Source organism: Rhinopithecus bieti, unplaced genomic scaffold, assembly GCF_001698545.2.
Source record: "Rhinopithecus bieti isolate Rb0 unplaced genomic scaffold, ASM169854v2 scaffold_2077, whole genome shotgun sequence".
In the NCBI taxonomy this organism is placed as follows: Eukaryota; Metazoa; Chordata; class Mammalia; order Primates; family Cercopithecidae; genus Rhinopithecus; species Rhinopithecus bieti.
Genome location: NW_016803882.1, coordinates 5,246,321 through 5,271,533, shown reverse-complemented (window position 1 = coordinate 5,271,533; position 25,213 = coordinate 5,246,321).

The window sequence follows — 25,213 nt, the reverse complement described above, 5'->3', positions numbered from 1 at the left end:
CTTTTTATATATAACCTTAATACGTTAAGGGTTTTTTTCTATACACAGTTAGTTGAGAGTTTTTAATCATAAAAGGATATTGAATTTTGTCAAATATTTTTTCTACATTTATCCAGATGATCATGTCATTTTAATTATTCATTCTATTAATGTGTTGTATTATATTGATGTTTCACGTGTTGAGTCAACCTTAAACCCTAAGAACAAATCCAATTTAGTCGTGGTGTAAGATCCTATCATTGTGCTGTTGAATTTAGTTTGCTAGTATTTATTTTTAGAATGTTTGCATTTGTGTTCATCTAGGGTATCGGTCTGTAGTTTTATTTCTTTGTAGCATTTTTGTCTGGCTTTGCTGTCAGAATTATGCTAGCCTCATAAAATGAGTTTGGAAGTGTCCCCAAAGAAAAACATGGCATATGCACACAGTAAAATATTATTTAATCTTAGAAAAGAAGGAAATCCTGACATTTTCAACAACAAAGATGAACCTGGAGGACATTATGGTAAGCTAATGACAGGACAAATATTGTACTTATTTGCAGTACATAAAACACTTAAGCTCATAGAAGCAGAAAATGGAAGATGGTTACCAGGGGCAGGGGAGAGGAGGAAATAGAGAGTCGTTGTTCAGTTGGTATAAGGTGTAATTTATGCAAAATGAATTAATTCTAGAGATACGCTGTACAGCTTAGTATCTATAGTCAATAGTGTAGTGTGTACTTAAAACTCTGCTAAAATGATAGATTTAATGCTAAGTGTTCTTATCAAAATTAAAAAAGGAAAGAAAAGTACACAAAGGAATTTTGGAGGTAATGGGTATGAAGAGGTGACAGGTATATGTCCAAACTTATCAAATTGGATATGTTAAATGTGTGCATTTTGAGTATATCAATTATACCGTGATAAAGCTTTTAAAAACACACTATGGCAGCAGGTAGTGTGTCTCACTAAACTGCAGAGTAAGATAATATTTTTTCTTTGGGAGGCTGAGATGGGCAGATCACGAGGTCAGGAGATCAAGACCATCCTGGCGAACATGGTGACACCCCGTCTCTACTAAAAAATACAAAAAACTAGCCGGGCAAGGTGGCGGGCACCTGTAGTCCCAGCTACTCGGGACGCTGAGGCAGGAGAATGGTGTAAACCCGGGAGGCAGAGCTTGCAGTGAGCTGAGATCCGGCCACTGCACTCCAGCCTGGGCGACAGAGCGAGACTCCGTCTCAAAAAAAAAAGATAATATTTTTAAATTTTTATTTATTTATTTTATTATACTTTAAGTTCTGGGATACATGTGCAGAATGTGCAGGTTTGTTACACTGGTATATGTATGCCATTGTGGTTTGCTGCACCCATCAGCCCATCATCTACATTAGGTATTTCTCCTAATGCTATCCTTCCCCTTGTCCCTAACCCCCTAACAGGCCCCTGGATGTGATGTTCTCCTCCCTGTGCCCATATGTTCTCATTGTTCCATTTCCACTTATGAGTGACATGTGCTGTTTGGTTTTCTGTTCTTGTGTTAGTTTGCTGAGAATGATGGTTTCCAGTTTCATTCATCCATGTCCCTGCAAAGGACATGAACTCATTCTTTTTTATGGCTGCATAGTATTCCATGGTATATATGTGCCAAGTTTTCTTTATTCAGTTAAACACTGGTGGGCATTTGGGTTGCTTCTAAGTCTTTGCTATTGTGAATAGTGCTGCAGTAAACATAGGTGTGCATGTGTCTTTATAGTAGAATAATTTATAATCCTTTGGGTGTATACCCAGTAATGGGATTTCTGGGTCAAATGATATTTCTGGTTTTAAATCCTTGAGGAATTGACACACTGTCTTCCACAATGGTTGAACTAATTTACACTCCCACCAACAGTGTAAAAGCATTCCTATTTCTCCACATCCTCTCCAGTATCAGTTGTTTCCTGACTTTTTAATGATCGCCATTAATGAGATGGTATCTCATTGTGGTTTTGATTTGCATTTCTCTAATGACCAGTGATGATGAGCTTTTTTTTCATATGTTTGTTGGCCACATAAATGTCTTCTTTTGAAAGTGTTTGTTCATATCCTTCACCCACTTTTTGATGGGGTTGTTTGTTTTATTCTTGTAAATTTGTTTAAATTACTTGTAGATTCTGAATATTACCCCTTTGTCAGATGGGTAGATTGCAAACATTTTCTCCCATTCTCTAGGTTGCTTGTTCACTCTGATGATAGTTTCTTTTGCTGTGCAGAAGCTCTTTAGTTTGATTAGATCCCATTTGTCTGTTTTGGCTTTTGTTTCCATTGCTTTTGGTGTTTTGGTCATGAAGTATTTGCCCATGCCTATGTCCTGAATGCTATTTGCCTAGGTTTTCTTTTAGGGTTTTTACAATTTTAGGTCTTACATTTAAATTTGTAATCCTTCTTGAGTTGATTTTTGTATAAGATTTAAGGAAGGGATCCGGTTTCAGTTTTCTGCATATGGCTAGCTAGTTTTCCTAACACCATTTATTAAATAGGGAATCCTTTCCCCATTGCTTTTTTTTCTGTCAGGTTTGTCAAAGATCAGATGGTTGTAGATGTGTGGCGTTAATTCTGAGGCCTCTGTTCTGTTCCACTGGTCTATGTATCTGTCTTGGTATCAGTTCAATGCTATTTTGGTTACTGTAGCCTTGTAGTATAGTTTGAAGTCAGGTAGCATGATGCCTCCAGCTTTGTTCTTTTTGCTTAGGATTCTCTTGGCTATACAGGCTCTTTTTTGTTTCATATGAAATTTATAGTAGTTTTTACTAATTCTGTGAAGAAAGTCAATGGTAGCTTGATGGGGATAGCTTTGAATCTATAAATTACTTAGGGCAGTGTGACCATTTTCACAATATTGATTCTTCCCATCCATGAGCATGGAATGTTTCTCCATTTGTTTGTGCCCTCTCTTATTTCCTCGAGCAGTGGTTTATAGTTCTCCTTGAAGAGGTCCTTCACATCCCTTGTAAATTGTATTCCTAGATATTTTATTCTCTTCATAGCAATTGTGAGTGGGAATTCACTCATGATTTGGCTGTTTGTCTATTACTGGCATATAGGAATGCTTGTGATTTTTTCACATTGATTTTGTATCCTGAGACTTTGCTAAATTTGCTTATCAGCTTAAGGAGTTTAAGGGAGAGATGAGGTTTTCTAAATAAACAATTGTGTCATCTGCAAACAGAGATAATTTGACTTCCTTTCTTCCTATTTGAATATCCTTTATTTCTTCCTCTTTCCTGATTGCCCTGGCCAGAACTTTCAATACTAGGTTGAATAGGAGTGGTGAAAGAGGGCATCCTTGTCTTGTGCTAGTTTTTAAAGGAAATGCTTCCAGCTTTTGCCCATTCAGTATGATATTGGCTGTGGGTTTGTCACAAATAGTTATTATTTTCAGATATGTTCCATCAATACCTTGTTTATTGAGTGTTTTTAGCATGAAGGGGTGTTGAATTTTATTGGAGGCCTTTTCTGCATCTATTGAGATAATCATGTGGTTTTTTTCATTGGTTCTGTTTATGTGATGGATTATATGTATTGATTTGCATATGTTGAACCAGCCTTGCATCCCAGGGATAAAGCTGACATAATCATGATGGATACACTTCTTAATGTGCTGCTGGATTTGGTTTGCCTATATTTTATTGAGGATTTTCACATTGATGTTCATCAGGGACATTAGACTGAAATTTTCTTTTTATGTTGTGTCTCTGCCAGTTTTTGATATCAGAATCATGCTGACATCATAAAATGAGTTAGGGAGGAGTCCTTCTTTTTCTATCGTTTGGAATAGTTTCAGGAAGAATGGGACCAGTTTCTCTTTGTGCCTCTGGTAGAAATCGGCTGTGAATCCATCTGGTCCTTGGCTTTTTTCGACTGGTAGGCTATTAAGAGTAATTAATATTTCAGAACTTGTTATTGGTCTATTTAGGGATTCGACTTATTTCTGGTGTAGTCTTGGGAGGGTGTATGTGTCTAGGAATTTATCCATTTCTTCTAGATTTTCTAGTTTATTTGCATAGAGGTGTTTATAGTATTCTCTGATGGTAGTTTGCATTTCTGTGGGATCAGTGGAGATCTCCCCTTTATCATTATTTATTGTGTCTATTTGATTCTTCCCTCTTTTCTTCTTTATTAGTCTAGCTAGTGGTCTATCAATTTTGTTGATCTTTTCAAAAAAACAGTTCTTGGATTCACTGATTTTTTGAAGGGTTTTTCGTGTCCCTATCTCCTTCAGTTCTGCTCTGATCTTAGTTATTTCCTGTCTTCTGCTAGCTTTTGAATTTGTTTGCGCTTGTTTCTCTAATTCTTTTAATATCTTTCCCACTTTATCCTGTGGGCATTTAGTGCTATAAATTTCCCTCTAAACACTGCTTTAGTTGTGTCTGAGAGATTCTGTTACATTGCATCTTTGTTCTCATTGGTTTCAAAGAACATCTTTATTTCTGCCTTAATTTCATTATTTAGCCAGTAGTCATTCAGGAGCAGGTGGTTCAGTTTCCATGTAGTTGTGTGGTTTTGAGTGAGGTTCTTAGTCCTGAGTTCAAATTTGATTGCACTGTGGTCTGAGAGACAGTTTGTTATAATTTCTGTTCTTTTGCATTTGCTGAGGAGCGTTTTACTCCAATTATGTGGTCAATTTTAGAATAAGTGCTGAGAAGAATGTACATTCTGTTGATTTGGGGTGGAGAGTTCTGTAGATGTCTATCAGGTCCACTTGGTCTAGAGCTGGGTTCAAGTCCTGAATATCCTTGTTAATTTTCTGTCTTGTTGATGTGTCTAATGTTGACAGTGGAGTATTAAAGTCTCCCACTATTACTGTGTGGGAGTCTGAGTCTCTTAGTAGGTCTCTAAGAACTTGCTTTATGAATCTGGGTGCTCCTCTATTGGGTGCATATATATTTAGAATAGTTAGCTCTTCTTGTTGCATTGATTCCTTTAACATTATGTAATGCCCTTCTTTGTCTTTTTTGATCTTTGTTGGTTTAAAATCTGTTTTATCTGAGACTAGGATTGCAACCCCTGCTTTTTAAAAAGTTTTTTATTATTACTTTTTCTTTCTAGTTGCTTGGTAAATCTTCCTCCATCCCTTTATTTTGAGCCTATGTGTTTCTTTGCATGTGTAATGGGTCCCCTGAATATAACACACTGATGGGTCTTGACTCTTTATCGAATTTGCCAGTATGTGACTTTTAATTGGGGCATTTAGCCCATTTACACTTAAGGTTAATATTGTTATGTGTGAATTTGATACTGTCATGATGCTAGCTGGTTATTTTGCCCATTAATTGATGCAGTTTCTTCATAGCATTGATAGTCTTTACATTTTGGTTTGTTTCTGCAGGATTTTATTTCTCCTTCACTTATGAAGCTTAGTTTGGCTGGATATGAAATTCTGTGTTGAAAATTCTTTTCTTTAACAATGCTGATTATTGGCCCCCACTCTCTTCTGGCTTGTAGGGTTTCTGCAGAGAGATTCACTGTTACCTGATGGGCTTCCCTTTGTGGGTAACCCAACCTTTCTCTCTAGCTGCCCTTAACAGTTTTTTCTTCATTTCAATCTTGGTGAATCTGATGATTATGTGTCTTGGGGTTGCTCTTCTCAAGGCGTATCTTTGTAGTGTTCTCTGTATTTCTGGAATTTGAACGTTGGTCTGTCTTGCTAGGTTGGAGAAGTTTTCCTGGGTAATATCCTGAAGTGTGTTTTCCAAATTGATTCCATTCTCCCTGTCACTTTCACGTACACCAATCAAATGTAGGTTTGGGCTTTACACATAGTCCCATATTTCTTTGAGGTTTTGTTCATTCCTTCTCATTATTTTCTGTCTAATCTTGCTTCATGCTTTATTTCATTAAATTGATCTCCAATCTCTGATATCCTTTCTTCCCCTTGATCGATTTGGCTATTGATATTTGTGTATGCTTCATGAGGTTCTCATGCTGTGTTTTTCAGCTCCATCAGGCCATTTATGTTCTTCTCTAAACCAGTTATTCTAGTTGGCAACTCCTCTAACCTTTTATCAAGGTTCTTAGTTTCCTTGCACTGGGTTAGAACATGCTCCTTTAGCTTGGAGGAGTTTGTTATTACCCACCTTCTGAAGCCTACTTCTATCAATTCATCAAACTCATTCTCCATCCAGTTTTTTTTTTCCCTTGCTGGTGAAGAGTTGTGATTCTTCGGAGGAAAAGAGGCATACTGTTTTTTGGAATTTTCAGCATTTTTGTGCTGGTTTTTCCTCGCCTTTATGGATTTATCTACCTCTGGTCTTTGCTGTTAGTGACCATTGGATGGAATGTTTGCTTGGTCATCCTTTTGGTTGATGTTGGTGCTATTGCTTTCTGTTTGTTAGTTTTCTTCTGACAGTCAGGCCCCTCTTCTGCAGGTCTGCTAGAGTTTGCTGGGGGTCCACACCAGACCCTGTTTACCTGGGTATCACCAGTGGTGGCTGCAGAACAGCAAAGATCACTGCCTGCTCCTTTCTCTAGAAGCTTTGTCCCAGAGGGCACCACCAGATGCCAGCCGGAGCTCTTCTGTATGAGGTGTCTGCCGACCCCTGCTGGGAGACGTCTCCCCGTCAGGAGGCACAGGGGTCAGGGACCCACTTGAGGAGGCAGTCTGTCCCATAGCAGAGCTTGAGTGCTGTGCTGGGAGATCCGCTGTTCTCTTTAGAGCTGGCATGCAGGAACATTTAAGTCTGCTGAAGCTGCACCCACAGCTGCCCTTTCCCCCAGGGGCTCTGTCCCAGGGAAATGGGCATTTTCTCTATAAGCCCCTGACTGACTGGGGCTGCTGCCCTTCTTTCAGAGATGCCCTGCCTGGAGAGGAGGAATCTAGAGAGGTGGTCTGACTACAGTGCCTTTGAGGCACTGTGGTGGGCTCCACCCAGTCCAGACTTCCCTGTAACTTTGTTTACACTGTGAGGGGAAAACCAACTACTCATAACTCAGTAATGGTCGATGCCCTACCCCACCAAGCTTGAGCATCCCAGGTTGAATTCAGACTGCTGTGCTGGCAGTAAGAATTTCAAGCTAGTGGATCTTAGCTTGCTGGGCTCCATGGGGTTGAGATCTGCTGAGCTAGACCACTTGGCTCCCTGGCTTTAGCCCCCTTTCCAGGGGAGTGAATGGTTCTGTCTCGCTGGTGTTCCAGGTGCCACTGGGGTACAAAATAAAAACTCCTGCATCTAGCTCAGTGTCTGCCCAAACAGCTGCTCAGTTTTGTGTTTGAAACCCAGGGCCCTGGTGGTGTAGGCATCCGAGGGAATCTCCTGGCCTGCTGGTTGTGAAGATGGTGGTAAAAGCATACTAACTGGGCCAGAATGCTTGGTCCCACATGGCATGGTCCCCCGTGGCTTCCTTTGGCTAGAGGAAGGAGTTCTTTGACCCCTTGCACTTCCTGGGTGAGGTGTCACCCCACCCTGCTTCTGCTCACCCTCCATGGGCTGTACCCACTGTCTAACCAGTCTCAGTGAGATGATCCGGGTACCTCAGCTGGAAATGCAGAAATCACCAACCTTCTGCGTTTGTCTCACTGGGAGCTGCAGACCAGAGCTGTTCCTATTCGGCCATCTTGCTCAGGAATCCTAGATGATTTCTTTTAAACAGAAAGTGGCTTATCAGTATTTGCTTGTCTTAGGTCTTCATGTGATAAAAAAACAAGGCCCTGATGATAAGGAGAAATTCTTACACCTGAAAGTTTGTGACCTGCTCTTTTTATACCTTGGAATAATAGAAACAAACCCTCTCCCTTTCCAAGACCTCAATTCAGTGGGAAGACATGGCACTTCTTCAGATAATAACAAGAGAAGTTTCCATGTAGATGAAGTCACTTATTTTTTATGATATAATTGCTTCTGGGATGTAAAGACCAGGATATTCTAAGAACAAAGTGCTCTGAATGTCTATAAAACAATGGCATTCCACCGGTGCTATCCAATAAACTTTCTGCAATGAAGGAATTAGTCTATGTCTGTACTCCCCAACACAGTAGCCACTAACTACTAGCCACTTCCAGTTATTGAGCACCTTAAATATAAAGGAATTAAATGTTTTATTTCATTTAAGTTTAGTAAGCTAAAAATTAAAATATAAATAGCCACATGTAGCTAATGGATACCATGTTAGATAGTACAATGTAAGCAATGCTTTTGGGCCTGTCACTTGAACTGTAGCTTTCCCTGATCTATGCCAAAGTTATTCCAGATACACTGCTCCAACAAAACCAGATTCCACAGTGATAGCTTCAATCTAGTCATGCCTACCAGCTACCTCTGATGAGACTTGCATGTGTAAAGAGTATAATGATTGCACCTATCACAAGGAGGTTTCGTGATGCTGGAATCTAGACATGCATCAACTCTGCACATAGAACTTCTGTGTTTGAAAATAAAAATTTTCAGAACTATGGTATCCTTTTTTTATTTTTCCATGTTGGTTCACTAATGCTACACATGTTGGCAAACTATTTTCATTTCCTAGAATGGTTCACTAATACTGTAGATGTTGACAAATTGCTTGGTTCCTGAACAATATAAAATTTGTATACATTTATACACACACATATATAGATATGTATATATGGAAATTTTATATCTGAAAAGTAAAATTGAAGTCTTAAATAATATCTGAATTATTGGCTGCAAATAGTCTGGTGATCTGGAAACAAACAGTCCAGGAACACCCATATCTCCAAGACTACTTTTTATCTTGCATCTCAGCTTTAACTGATCAGACTGTTTAAGCAGTCTCTCATGATAAGTATTTGCTCTCTGCTTGTCTTTCTTCCTGTGCTTAACCATCAGAACAAATGGAATAAAAGATTCAGGGTGATGAAATCAGTGAGATGAAACTAAAATGTACTGCTGAGCTGCTAAGTAGAAGGGATGAACTTCAGGAAAACCCTTGAATGGATGATAAATTAAGAAGGTTGAATTAAGCTTATTGAAAGATCTATCTGCAATGACATTAGATGCTTGTTTCTTAATGTCTTGCTCTAAGAGAAATGTATCAAGGGATCTTTTTCTTCCCTTGGCTTCTTGCTGTCTGCCTCTCAACAGGACTAGCTCTCCTCTGAGCATAATGGGGGCTTTTGTGGATGAAGGCAAAGTTTTGGAAGGCTAGATTTTTTAAAATGTAGTTTTCTTAGAACCTGAACTGATTAGAGAAGTAAATGAGAGACAAACTGCTGCCGGGCTCTGAATAGAAAATGATCTGTGAGTAAATTGAACAAGCTGGGATACAGTAAATAGGCAATTAACATTCATTTTGGCAAATCTGCACCTGTTGGAGCTGAAAATACAAAGGTAAACATGAAGGGGAATGACAGAGAAGACCTGTCAAACATCCTAGTATTAAAATATATTAAATCCTGAGAGCATCATGAAATATGAGTGGAAATTATATAAAGCTGCAAATTTAGCCAGGCCTCAAGAAAGATATAATCCACAATGAAATCTTGTTTAAGTCACCTTTTCTCTTCCTAAGTTTGGAGACTTGCGGTGGATTCAGTGCTGTTGATAGTATTGGTTTGGGTGGTTGTTGTCCTCAGGGGTTTAAAAAGCCCTGATAGATCTTGTTTGGGACAGGATTGTTCACAAAGAAAATTATTCATTCTCATGTCTTTCTGCTATTATTTTTCCATTCTAGAGGAACTCCTCACTATCCCACAAAGACCCATTGCCTACAAGGAGCCCAGGGGAAATGTTAGAAACACACTTTGTAGCTTCACTAACTGTTCTTGGGAACTGTGAAGTGTGCCATGTCCTATATCTTTACATTATTTTCCTTAGGATTCCTTTTCTGCCATCTAAGATCTAAACAGCTCTGATAAATCCAATTCCTTGGTTGTATGACTGATCTTTACAAGATTTGGCTCCATTTTTACAGACACTTCCAAAGATGATTCCCTATGACAAGCTGCTATGCTGAACCCCTATTAACCTCAATATTCCCTATTGAGGCACCAGGTACAAGAGGTGGAAGAAGAGACCCACAGTCAGCAAACGAGACATGGGTTTCTATTAAGGACTTTCACACAGGAGAGAGAGTCCAGTGGTGGTGGGCTGGACAGGAGAACCCCCTTTCACAAAGAAATGGTCCAGTGGCGGCAAGTTGTACAACATATCTGCCTTACAAGAAGTCCAGTGGCAGCAGTCTGTACAAGGGATATGCCTTATATATGGCCCAGTAGGGTGGGCTGGGAAGGAAAATCGCAACTGCTTGCAAATAGCATGCAGTTTACATAACAGTTTCACTTAACAACTTAGTGACCTTAACGACCTTCACCTGGCAACCATCATTTGTCCCAAAACTCAGGGCCTCAATCCCCTGTACAGCCCATGTTCCGCTGGACAGGCCGGGGGCTCAGACATTCCTCATAGAGAAAAAAAGAATCTCCAGGTTGGCCACTCCCTGATTCCCTAGCTCAGAGAATACATTCAGGTGTGTCTGCCAAACAGGGTCACTCGAAGTGTCTGCTTAATTTATTGCTCTCAGGTGCTTTTACCCCACACAAACATAAAATGAATGTTTGGAAGTTTAGGGCCTAGTGGTCTTTATAGAAGATATCCTGAAGCAGGTGGCCATTTGGCTTTTGTTAATTACATGGATCAGGGAAGGAACTGCCTTTTCATGAGAGTCCTCTGTGACAGAAAACAATCTAAAAAGAACTCAAAGTATAAAGATGGTTTATAAGGAATTGCCTCCTCTAAAGACAATTACAATAATTAAACATTTCTCTAATTCTAAAATTATTTTATTCAAGAGGCAGAGGAATGAGTTGGAATTACCTTCTAAGACTATTATTAATGATTTAAGACAATATATCCCAACGTATACTCAACAGAGTATTTGGAAATGCTAGTAAGTATTCTTCATAAGCAAGTAACTTTTAAAAGTTATATCTTTTATTCTATCTTTGAAAATTAATGATGTCTAACCCAATGAAATTTACAAGAAAAGCACACCCCATCTTTATTATTGCACAGTTTGTATAATTTTGAGTTAATCTGTAGTTTGGGGCAGAGTTTTATGCACTCTCTTGCTGGGGAATTATTTTCATTGTCCACAAAAAGGGGAACTAAAAATCCCAAATCTTAAGTATTCTAAATAATAACTGCCTGCTCATCCAACCTAACAAGTAACTTCATTCCTAGTCTGAGTTCAATGATCACAGTCTCCAACAGCCTAGTTTCTTGGCAGGATTAGCCTCCTCCAGCATCTCTTCTTTCCTAGTACCACAGCCTCGTTTAGAAGTAAAGTATAAGTCCACAACTTCTTATTCTTGTCTAGCTGTAACTTTGTACCCATTTACCAACCTTTCCTGTTCACCTAATAGGGTAACTAGAGCAAACAACAATATAGTATATGTTTCAAGATCACCAAAAGATAAGATTTGAATGTTGTCATCACAAGGAAATGATAAATGTTTAAGCTGATGGATAGGGTAATTACCCCAATTTGAATCATTATACTACATATACATGCATTGAGACATTGGATTATACCCCATAAATATGTACCATTCTTATGCATCAATTATAAATTAAAAATTAAATTAAAAAAGAAATGAAGCGTAAGTCAGTTCTTAAATGTATTCACCCAGGGATTTTTCACTTGATCGCACAGGTGTCCAGTATAGGTATCCAACATTAAGGAAAACAAGACTAGACTCTTAGCAATCTTATCCCTACAATTCCTTGAAAACAGCCCTACAGAAAAATAGATCTTTCTTATGTCTTAATTTTGTTAATTTGCTTCAATTACTTCGTAGATCAGCTTGAGCTATTTGCTTCCTAAAGTTTAACAGAGCCTAACACAACAGAGCCCTTTTCTTTTTATATAGCCTCCCAGTCATGAGGTTGAGGTTTTTCTTTAATAGTTTTGCTATACTGAGGAGTTTTCCTATACTGAGGAATTTCTTTATACTGAGGAAGTTCTGGCTGCAGAGACTAAAATCCAGCAGCATTTTATTGCTGAAGGTGGCAACATGACCCTGGGAACTAAGAGAAGCAGTGGAGCAGCAGCCCCAGGAGAGCTACACCTGACACATTCATGAAACCCAGCTGGAAAACAGGAAATTGGAAACACCTAGAAGCAAAGAGACAGGGTCCCAACTATACACGAAGCTTTAATTTCCTCCTGACTGGCCTCCCTCCTTTCAGTCTTGTTGCCCTCTACTCCATATTCCTCATAAAAACCAGAGTTAGCTTTTAACAGAATTCCATTTCCCCACTTCCCAGCCCCATATTAAGTTGCTAGAACTGCCCTAACAAAGCACCACAAGCTTGATGGCTCAAAATAACAGTAATTTATTCTCTTACAGTTCTGAAGTGTAGAAGTCTGAAATCAAGATGTCAGCAGGATTGGCTCCTTCTGAGATCTGTGGTGAACAATCCATTCCATGCCTCTTTCCCAACTTCTGATGACTACAGACATGCTTTGCATTCCTTGGCTTGTGGATGCATCACTCAATCTCCCTCCATCTTCACTTGGGTTTTCCCCTATGTCTTCACATGGCTGTCCTCTTATAAGGACATCACATCATGCTGGATTAGGACTCACCCTACTCCAGTATGACCTCATCACAACAAAGCACATCTGCAACAACCCTATATCCAAATAAGGTCACATTCTGACTTACTAGGATTTAGAAATTCAACACATTTTTGTTTGGTGTACACAATTCAATATTTTTTCCCAGTCAAAATCCTTCAATGGCTCCCATTGTGTTTAGGATAAAATACAAAGCTGGAATACATGGCATTTTATGATGTGGCCCTTTCTCTTTCTCTAGTATCATCCCCACCCACATTCTGAATTCCAGTTTTACACAACTGCTTACTGCTGCCTTGTATACATTGTATTCACTCTTGCTTTATTGCATGTCGTAATAATGATAGCCGATGTTTATATCACACTGCTATGTATCAGGCACATGGATAATACATTAATTTTTATAACACTATGAGGTAGGTAATTTCATTTACTCCCAAGTTGCATAGAAGGAAATTAAGACCAGAGAAATTAAGCAAATTGTCCCATGCGTAGTACACAGCAGAGATAGGAGAGGACCTAGACAGCCTGGAGCCAGAGGTCTTGCTCTTAAAACTATGTTATATGGTCTTTCAGGCAGATTGGTGAAGAGGCAATCAAAAGCAAAATACTGCTCATTCTTTTTTTTTTTTTCAAGTACCAGCTAATGAACTTTATGTTTGAAGTATATGGAACACGGACCTTGGTTTAGTAAGCTCTTTCGAAAAACATTTCCTTGGCAAAGTGGCTCACACCTGTGATACCAGCACTTTGGGAGGCTAAAGCAGTAGGATTATTTGAGGCCAGGAGTTTGAGACCACCCTGGGCAACACAGTGAAACCCTGTCTAAGAAATTTTAAAAATTAGTCAGGCGTGGAGGTACATGCCTATAGCCCCAGCTACTCAGGAGGCTGAGGCAGAAAGATTGCTTGAGCCCAGCAGTTTGAGGCTGCAAGGAGCTACCATCAGGTCACTGCATTCCAGCCTGGGTGACAGAGTGAGACCCTGTCTCAAAAAAAAAAAAAAAAAAAAGAAAGAAAAAAGAAAGAAAGAAAAGAAAAGAAAATGTTTCCTCTCATTTCAAATTTCCTGTCTCTCTTCTCTCTGCCTTCAGTCTGATTTTTGTACCCCTTATATATGTTCTCTGATCACATTGTGTATGTAACCTGAACAACTTCCCAGATGCCCATGTGATTATGTGATTCAATCTCTACAAGGAGGATCATAAACACACACACACACACACACACACACACACACACAACCCAGCAACCAAAAGTAATTAAAAACAAACTCTATGTTTTACTTGTGACTTGTGAAGAACACAAACGCAGATACAGTTAATAATCCACAATTCTCCAAAGTCTCTATGCTGGACAAACTTAGCCTCTCATTCCCCAAAGCAGTGGCAAGGCCACTTGCTCAATTCCTCAACTAAAAAGAAAAAAAATAACCCAACACTCAGACCACATGACTCATTCCCTCTCTTTGTCCATCACATTTTAATTTCACCCATATTTTATCTTATAGATTTTCTGGTGTTTGTATATTTTTCTACTGCAGACAAATCTTTAAGGGATCACTCTCATGTTAATAAGCCTTGTCTCCATCAACCTCTAATAAAGAATGTGTCATATATTATCATTCACTACCCAAGCGTACTTTTGTCCAGTGCTTTCTCTCATGTGGGAAAACTTAAGTGACCATTAACTCTCTTCCTAATTAATTTTAAAACTTCAGTTTTCAATCAATTCAAAACTAAGCCCAAGCATCAAGCTGCTAACAGTGATAATATGCATTTATAATTACGTATTTCAGTTAACCATAAAATCTATTATTACACTAATAAAATGTATGGAACTCCTTAACCTGCCAGGAACATGGGGCAGCTGCAACATCAGCACTTGCCATTTCCCAGTTGTTCACAGGCTGTGTAAATTAACGTGTAAAAGGAGTAACACAAAGTGTCAGGGTGCTATTTTTGCATAAAATCATGGTATATTTTTAGATTAAACACTAAATGTCCATGCAAGCCCTTAGGTTATAAGAACATAGCAATTCGAGAGCTATATACCACACCAATGTTCAGTGTAAAAGCACAGTGGAAGTTTTTTGAAGTGCTTGATAGTAGCCATAATTAACAGGTGCTCCCCTCACAGACAAAAAAATGTGTTCACATAGCAAAAGTGGGTGTACATGTTCCACGCTGTACACAAAGTGAAACTTATGAGGATGGTATTCCTTTGTGGGAGGAGATAGGCATCTTGTACTGTTGGATAAAGTGCTTGAGGCAATGGCTGGTATAAAGTACTCACTCATGGTAGCTAGCAGCACTGTGTTTGTAGAATTAATACACCTACAGGTCTTTCCAAGTGGAAACAAAAGAGATCTGGTACATAACAAAGGAGGAAACAGAAGCCAAGACCAGAGCCAGGGAAGAGCCTCAGTTAACGCAATAGCAACTGTAGCATGAACAAAAGCCAGTGGGATATCTTGATTCCAAAGTTGTGCTGCTAGGTGATGATGGGGACAAAGCTGAGCTGAAGTTCTGAGCAGAGTCTGTTCTTAATTTTTCTGTTCCTCTTTGGCTTCACTTAGTTCCTTTTGGGCCATGTAGAGCCCTACCATGCCCCCACCTCCCTCCCTCTGCACTCACCCATGCTCTGAGTTCCCTTGTCCATCCTCTGCTTGTTCTGTTCTGAATGCTCTCATCCTGGCTTCTTTCATCCCTCCCACCATCATTTATTCATAGATTCTGACTTTTCTTCCACTCTTCTTATCCACACATACAAATTTCTTGCTTAGTACAGATTACCAGTTATGCAGAACTTCTGGGTAATAACTTTTGTTATCATTTACATGTGAAATGGTTGCACTTTATTTGAGAACTGGGATCCTGAAGGCCATTCAATTTGAAGTACGCATTTGTAAAATGAATCCTGTCAAATGATGAGAGATATCTCTGTTTACTAGCTAAAGTGGCACTGCCATGTGGCAGTAACAATGTCAACACAGCTCATTTCGCCTGCCAACTTTTGGATTCTGTGATTCTTGAAAAAAAATTAAAGTCAGGCATTTGCATAACTTTGTACTATGTTCATAAAAATCAGAATCCATTCATATTTTAATTGCACAACTTTGAATTTGCATATTTCACAGTTATATTCATGTGACTATATATTACATGATAGTAGGGCTATTCATTTCAGAGATAAATTGAAGTATTGGAAAGACCTCAGTAGGTCTCAGGAAGACAAGAACAATAAATATCTGTCCATTTACCTGAGATGTGCTAGCTATTCTTTTATGGAAATGATTGTTGACAAGGCACATGACATGATTCTGGGAGTGACTAGCAAATAAGTGAGAAGCTATGACCTGCCAACTTTCAGGATGACATCCAAGAGGCAGTAGTCAAAATTAAACCCCTAGCAGAAACCATCCTTACTTTTATATAAATCGATAGAAATTCTCTACAATTCCAGAATTTCTAGAAACTCAAATAAAGAAATATTTTCTTCAAACACAAACAAAACGTAAGGATTAGGCTCTTAAATAATTGAGCTCCTTTCCTGGTAAAGAAAAAAAAAAAAAATAGCAGCAAAACAGTGGTATGTAATTGCAACAGAATAGCCATTCAATTTTTCCATGAGAAGTAGAAGACTATTCTGTTACTTTTTAAATTCTTCCTCCAAAATAATTAACACTTACTTGTGAAACTTATAACAGCAGAAGAGTCTTTTTCCCCCTTTTATTCTGCTATTTGGAAGGAGACAGTGTATCATAAAGTAAGAGCTACACTGACAATAATGATCTTATCCTCCTATACCACCCATCATCACAAATTTTATGCAAACTATTTTATAAGTGCTGTGGGCTCAAAGATGAATACTACCTTATCTTATCTTGGTCCTAAAGGAACTCATATAGCAACAAATAACAATGGTACACAACTAAGTTCCTGTACTTTAAGATAATACCTTGTGCCTCTCATCTTATTTACAATAGAAAAGTTTAGGAAAGAGAGTGGTTAACAAGAGAAATTCAAGAAGAAGCTTCAGAAACATTAGACGGAAACTTTAGAAAGTTGGGCCAGATATTTGCATTCTAGAATATGCTTTGTAAAATAGTTCCACATCATTATCTCAAATTTATTTTCACTTTAACCTTGCAAGATAAATAGGATGGTATTATTATTTTTTTTTTTTAGACTTGATCTTGTTCTGTCACCCAGACAGTAGTACAGTCGCGATGACCATAGCTCACTGCAGGCTTGGACTCTTGGGCTCAAGCAATCTTTCCCACGAGCTGGGACTACAGGTATGTGCCATCATGCCAGGCTAATTAAAGAAAAAAAAATTTGTAGAGACACAGTCTTGCTATGTTGCCCAGGTTGGTCGTGAACTCCTGGCCTTAATGGATCCTCTTGCCTTGGCCTCCCAAAGTGCTGAGATTATAGGTGTATGCCAACATGCCCAGTTTGAGGATGGTAGTATATTTTAAATTTACCTGTTAAATAAGGAGAGTTGTTACCAAACTCATAGGGAAAACAAAAACAAACAAACAAAACAAACAAACAAACAAACAAAAAACACACAGAGGTTAGATTCAAATCCAAAGCTGAACTCCAGAACCCATTCTTTCCATTAAACCACAGTGGCTTTTTAGAAAAATGAAAATGTGGGAAAGGAACCAGAAAGTAATCAGGCTACTTCTGATAGAAGAAACTGAATTATCAAAGACACAGTGATTTCTAACATGTGGACAATTTATAGAATTTGAAGGAGCCTGGAATGATAGATCACAACCAAATCACAAGAGGACATTTAACTTAATTTGGTGATCAAAGGAGAGCTATTCAGTCCACAAATATACAAAGCTAATGTTTGCTGGAAAACCTACTATACTTTAGAAATTATTTTAGGCAGTAAAGACGCAGAGGGGAAAAAAAAAACAAACCTTGGTCTTTGCTATGAAGATGCTAACAAAATGGTGGAGAGACATATATAGAAATATCTATACTATTTCTCTGGGAAATTCCCATAATGAACATAAACAGAAGTTGCAATTAACAGCATAGGAAAAAGCTCTGCTAAATCTGTCTGGAAATGTTGAAGGCTTTTGAACAAGAGAGTCATTAGTTCTAGGGTACATGTGCACAACGTGCAGGTTTGTTACATATGTATACATGTGCCTTGTTGGTGTGCTGCACCCATTAACTCGTCATTTACATTAGGTATATCTCCTTATGCTATCCCTGCCTCCTACCCCCTCCCCACAATAGGACCCAGTGTGTGATGCTCCCCTTCCTGTGTCCAAGTGATCTCATTTGAACCTGGTCACAATATGTGAAAAAGGTAGCACAGATCAAGGATTGGTGGCCTAGGCACCAGTGTTTGATCACACAGCTCAGAAGATTCAAGGAGGGCTGAGAAAGAGGTAAAGTGGTATTAGGTTGGTGCAAATGCCATTACTTTTAATGGCAAAAACAGCAATGACTTTTGCACCAATCAAATAGAAGTGGGAATTGAAATAAGGAAATAGGTTTGAGACTGTGTAGGAAAAAGCAAAAGTATTTGAAACCATCTGTGAGTGTAGCGAGATCATATAAAAGCTAGAAACTCTGAGGGGTGGAGAAAATTGAATCTCAGAAAAGGACAGATATGGTGGAGACAATGGAAGGGTTTACTTCAGGATAGTGTTGAGTTAGAGGCAAGACTTTCACTCAGTGATTTCCATGGGACATTTGGAAATGTGGATGTACAGTTTAGGAGGGAGTTAAGAGTGCAGAACTCTATTTGAGTCTCACAGTTAAAGGTATAAATGTGGAATAATATCATTAAGGGAGATCTTGCAGAGAGAACAAGCTGAGAACAGAAACCAAAACAAGAATAGATGGTGATAGGAATAAAAAACAAGAAAATTTAGTGTTTTCTGAAAAAAAAATCCAAGTGAGCTTCAAGCAAAGGATGAAAAAAGTTTTAAAATATTATGGAGAGGTCAGATACATAGGATTTGGGTTTAAAAGTAGTTTAACTTAGTGAGTACAGAATCATGAATGACCTTTAGGAAGGTAGTTTTAGTAGAACACATGGGAACCCAATTGCAAAGGATTGAAGAGGCAGTGGTGGTTAAAAGAAAAACCAGCTGCTCTTCAGTGCAATAAAAGACTGACAGAAAAATTGCCCTGAACTGCACTTACTGAGTATCTTTCTTAATATATTCAGCAAAACAGAAATACCAGACTTGCTTTCATACCATTGGATATTAGTAGAAGAAAAGCAGCCATGCAGAAAGGCCGCCTGGTAATGACCTGGTGCTGATGCTGCCACTGAAAAGGGGCTGATCCTAGGGTCAGATGGAAGTTAGAGAAGAAGTGGAGAACTTTAGCTAGAGAAGAGATACTTATTATTTGCATTTTATTTTCAACCCTATTTTTAAATCTTTGTCCCCTCCAAATTTTGGTTCCCTGATGAATAGCTTTGATGGCCCAACCACAGATTTTCTTTTCTGAGTACTTCAATGGTGTGATGAATTAAGTGTCATGTTCTGTTGTTGTTTGTTTGTCTTTGTTTTGTTGTTGTTTGAGGCTGGAATTTCCGTATTAGTTTTTGTTTATTTGTTTGTTTTTGAGACAGAGTCTCACTCTGTCACCCAGGCTGGAGTGCAGTGGTGCCATCTCGGCTCACTACAACCTCCGCCTCCTGGGTTCAAACGATTCTCCTGCCTCAACCTTCTGAGTAGCTGGGATTATAGGCACGCACCATCACACCCGGATAAATTTTGTATTTTTCGTAGAGACCAGGTTTCGCCATATTGGCCAGGCTGGTCTTGAATTCCTGACGTCAGGTGATCCGCCCGCCTCAGCCTCCCAATGTGCTGGGATTACAGGCACAAGCCACTGGGCCTGGCCCTTATTATTAGTTTTTAAAGACAAAGAGCAAGAAGGAAGTATCAAAGAGAGTGAATAACTGATGCATTAAGGATAGCAGGAGAGTTAGCTAGAAATAATGAAATAAAGGCTTAGGGAAGGGTATTTAGCTTTGAGGAGAGGGAACAAGGGAAAACAAGAAAGATTCTGTGAAGATAGTAGAAGATTTTGATACAGAGAAGAAAGTTGAAAGAATGCATATTAAGAAACTTTGACCTTGATTATGTAAGAGTCAAGACGACCTGCAAAGAGATGAAGTAAGAATCAGGAGTTGGAGATTGAGGTCCTCAATAAAGGTTTAAAGTAGTCTTTGAAGTGAGAACAGAGCAGCATCGTGTACCCTCAGGAGGCATCCATTTGAGACTCTGAGTGCACTCTCCAGGTTGAGGGCAACAGATACAGAATCAATATGCCATGCCCTGAATTCCTAAAGTTCTGTGGTTCGTTTGTCTTCTCATGTTTTCCCCCTAGCATCTTCAGAGAATTTTTCTTTTAAAGCCCATATCAGACTTCCCTTACAAAAAAATCCAAAAAATCATTCTTGCATCTGTGTTGCAAATCTTTGTTTCCCTACAAGTCAGAGAGACAACAGTATTAGCTCTTTTTTTGTCACAATTCCTTTTGTTTCTGTTGCTGCATAACAAATTACCACACAGCTAACAGCTAAAAACAACACATTTATTATTCCACAATTTCTATGTGTCAAGAATCCAGGCACAATTTACCTGGGTCCTCTGTTTCTGGATTTCTCACAAGGCTGAAATCAAGGTGTCAGCCATCATTAGGATCTCATCTGGGGTTAACTAGGGAAGGGTCTGCTTCCAACGGTCTGCATGTGGTTTTTGGCAGGATGCAGTTCCTGGCATGTTGCCTGATTGAATGCCTCAGCTCTTTAGTGGCTGTTGGTCAGAGGCTAGCCTCAACTCCTTGCTAAGTGGGCCTTACCATATGGCAGCTTACTTCATCAAAGCTAGCAAGGGAAAAAGTCAATAGACAGAGCCTACTAACAATATGGGAGTTACAATCTTATGTAATGTAATCACAGAAATGGTGTCCCATTACCTTTACTGTATTCTATTGCTAGAATAAAGTAACAGGTCTGGCCTGTGTTCAAGGGGAGGGATTATGCAGTGCATGTCCACCAAAACGTGGAGATAATTAGAAGCTGTCTAAGAGTATGTTACCATAGCTCCTCCATCATAAGAGAATAACATTCTCTATGTAGCAGCAAATTGTCCTAAAGACTCATAAAGAAAGAGAAATGAGAGTGGTGTAGGCATTTGAATTATGAATTCACACATTTAATACTATGGAAGACAAAGTGGAATACGCAGGTAAGCAAGAAATTTTATTTCAAACATCTGTATGTTGACACAAATTTAATCAATATAATTTATTCTGGAATGGGACATCAGGTTCTAAGGGTAGTTTAAATTCAGGAAATTGTAGATTTAACCATTTATACTTATCTCTTCTTGATGAGGAATAGAGATCTGTCTTTTCCGCAAAAGAAGTGTGCTGATGAATAATTATAGCAAGAACAAAATTTTTAAATGTAATTTCTTACCACTTGTTTAGCATAAATGAATTGAATTCAGTTAGAAACCTGCATTTATTTATGTATTCATTTCTATGGAAAACAGTATGGAGATTCCTTAAAGAACTAAAAGTAGATCCACCATCCAATCCAGCAATCCCACTACTGGGTATCTACTTAATGGAAAATAAGTTATTATATGAAAAAGACACACGGACAAACATTTATAGCAGCACAATTCACAATCGCAAGAATATGGAGCAAACTAAGTACCCATCAATCAACAAGTGGATTAAAAAAAGGTTGTATATACATACCACAGAATACTACTTAACCATAAAAGGAACAAAATAATCTCTTTTGCAGCAACGTGGATGGAGCTGGAGGCCATTGTCCTAAGTGAAATACCACAGGACTGGAAAACAAAAATCTGTATTTTCTCACTTATAATTCGGAGCTGAGCAATGAAGATGCAAAATCGTACACAGTGATATAATCAACTTTGGGGACTGGGTTGGGGAGGTTGGGAGATAGGTAAGAAATAAAAGACTGCATATTGGGTACAGTGTATACTGCTTCGGTGACAGGTGCACAAAAATTTCAGAATTCACCACTGAAGAACTCATCCATGTAACCAAAAACCACCTGTACCCCAACAACTATCGAAATAAACATTTTTTTAAAAAAAGAAACCTGTGTGTAAATGCTGGATGAAAATACAAACTAAATGAGTGGGGAACATACTGGATGTCAGTGGTTTTACATATATACTTATTCAATTATTAAAACTTATGTTTCCTAATCTTTCTTAAATATCACAAACTGCTATCTATTTTTCTAAGCTACAAGGACAGCCATCTCTATAGACCAACACTAGTAATAAGAGAATAATATGTTATATTTCTCTTCTGAGTTCCCACTTCTACCACCCTTTTCCTAGAAAATCACAGTCAGTAAACACCTAAGATAAATGCTTTTGATCTCCCCCCTCAAAACAAATATATATACATATGTATAGGTATATTTTCCCAGAAATCAATTTAAAAAACAAAGAAAGAAGAGAAAAACTAGAGAACAGAAATTTACAAAATTTAAATAGAAATTCACGGAAAAAGAAATACAATTTAGGCAAGAAACATTTAAAATATATTCAATCGCACTAGTATTTAGAGATATAACATCCATAACAAGAGACAATATTTTTCAACTGTTATAGTTGAATATTATAAATATATATCTATAATAGTACATACTAATATTACAAATGTAATAAATACATTGATGATCTCCAGTACTGGCAAGTTTGTGGGAAAACACTATTCTTCTATATATGAAAGAACAATTTGACAAGGTTTATAAAAATTGTAAATGTCCAAACCTAATTGACACAGTTATTGTACCTCTTAAAATCTATTGAAATCTATCCTAAGGATATATTTTCAAATACACCCCACCTCCCCCTGACACACACATACACATTTTGCTGCAGCATTGCCTTTTACAGTCAAAATATGGAAATCATCCAACTATTCTTCAATAATAAAATATTAAGTAAATTATTGTATAGAAATAAATGGAATGCAATGTAACATTTAAATAGAATGAGGTAGCCATACATATATGTGTGTGTATAATTGTATGTATGTATATATATGTATATATATGTAGTGACAGAGAAATACTCCAAAACATATTAAAATTATTAACAAAATGGTTTATAATATATACAGTATAGTATGTAATTATATATGAGTCTCTTTATGTATAACATATACTCATATACATAAATAAAATGCACAGAAAAAGTGTGAAGAGACAGACACAAATGCTTCTATGGCTAATTATATTAATGAAGTTAATTCTGGGACAGCTGTGGTGATTGAAGAAGAGGATAAGCAAAAACTATGATTTGTTGTTCTGTATACATCTGAGTCCTTGAGTTTTTAACTGGCAGATGTTTATGTATCACATGTAATATTGAAAGTAAGAAAATTGTGTTTTAAAAAAAATAATTTGATAGTGACATTCAGAGTAGACTGAAGCCTGAATATTTTTCAGAGGCATAGCTGGTCCTCTGCTTGCTAGCTAGAGTAAACAAATCTCCATCCTTATGGATCTGCTTAATTAGAACAGGAGGTGACAGCAAGAGGAAGGGAGGTTCTCTCTCTGCATATATCACATAGTAGGAGTTATTGTTTGTAGGCACCAAGACAGAGAATGGAACTGTATCCTATGAGTTCCATGATGCTAGATGTGTATGACTTATTATTCAGCTAAAACATCTAAAGAGGAAAATAAGACCTCATTGTCAACTCTGATTTATATTCTCTCATTTCACAATTCAATGAGCAAGTCAGGTGGGTATTGTCGAAAACTGGTTATGAATTTCACCCAAAGACATATAATTGTATTTGTATTCAAAGTCTCAGTTTCATTCGCTTCACGTGATTTTATTTTAGCCCTTTTCTTCTATTTAATTTTTATTTATGTATTCTCTTCACTCACTCGGACCAGAATGACAAGAGGTAGCTGCCTAATATTTAAGCCATTTTTCATACGTCCCTTTGGTTCCATTTTGGGTCTCTCTTGCACTGCTCTAGAAATAGGTGAGCTGCTTGCACTTCCCATTCTCTCCCCAACACCATATCTATTCTGAGCTACTAAGCCACTTTCAGTCTCATCTAGAAGGTAAACTTTTACTCTCCACATCTGGAAGCAAGGGAAATAAAATTCAGAACATGCTTGGCTTTCGCTATAATTTAGGCTCTACTTCTACTTAAGAAGTAGGATGATTCAGACCTCTGTTGGAATTGTGCCAGCCACAGGAATTAAAAGGAGTTCATCAACTTATGAATCAGCAGTGATGTACCACATCTTTCGGAAACAGTACGATTGATAAGACCTGGGGAAGTGGGACTTCAGAAGCGTGCATTGGTAGAACCTAATCATATCTTTCTTCTCAAGAAATAGGCCTCTACAAATGTATCTAACCACATAGGTATTCATGCCCCCTTAGCCAGTTATTTAATTCTGTAAATATCCTTAAAAGAAAAGAAAACAAAATGTGGGAAAGGCATTGTGCACTAAGATGACCACTGGGCAGTATTTATAGTAGTAAAAAACGAAAATCCATTAGACTTTGATAGTAGGGTGACAATTTCACAAATATGTGGATTCAGTCTTACAGTGCTATATAAAGATTTAAATGACTGGTAATGAAAATGATTTAGCAATGTGAAAAAGGCTTATATTATTAGTGAGCAAAGAAGATGCAAATTAGTACATACACCGTGACTAAAGTAATACAAAAGACATGCAAGGGAAATAGACCAAAAAGAAATAAAATAATATATTAAAAGGAAAAGAAAATATAATGAATCATTTTAAAAATTTTTATAGGTAAATTTTATATGCTGTCACTAGGCCTATATGGGGGAGGGAGGGAGGAGGGGCAGGCCTGGGAATTGGGGAGTTATCAAGATATTTAAATGATGAATGGGGATGGGTGCGACCGGAGGTTGATGGGTGCAGCCACACAACATGGCATAAGTATACGGATATGTAAAACAAACCTGCCCCGTTAGTTTGGCACATGTACCCTGTAGAAATCTTAAAGTTAGATTAAAAAAAAAAAAAAAAAAAAGAAAAGAGAAAGAAGAAAAAAAAAAAAAAAAAAAAAAAAAAAAAATGCTTTTATAAACTAATAAGGCATAGTCTTTAAAATGGTTAGTTTCTTTTAGGTAATCAGAAAGCAGGAGTCAGGATCAAACATCCATATGCTAAATCTATAATCTTCTCTATTTATAGTTTCATATTCCCATTTTTCCTACCCTTTTCTCAACACACACACACACACACCACACACACTTCCCATTACACACATACACACACCAATAGGCACACACACTTCCTAAAAAAGAAGACAGGTGTTGCAGACATTCATGTATTTTTCTAGTCATTGTGTGAATTTCTAGCAGGTTTAACACCAGGTTGGGAGATCTTGTTCTTCCATCCTCGTTTTTTCAGAGAATAATCATTTCTCTCTGCATCACTCTTTTTGGCAAACTCCAGCATTATAGACATCTGAAGTGACACCGTCACTACGTTTATATCCCAAATAAATAACAAGATACGATCATCTCAGGCATTTTATTACCAGCAGATCTTGAATAATTTTTCTAAAAGCATGGGGATTGGTTATAAGATTA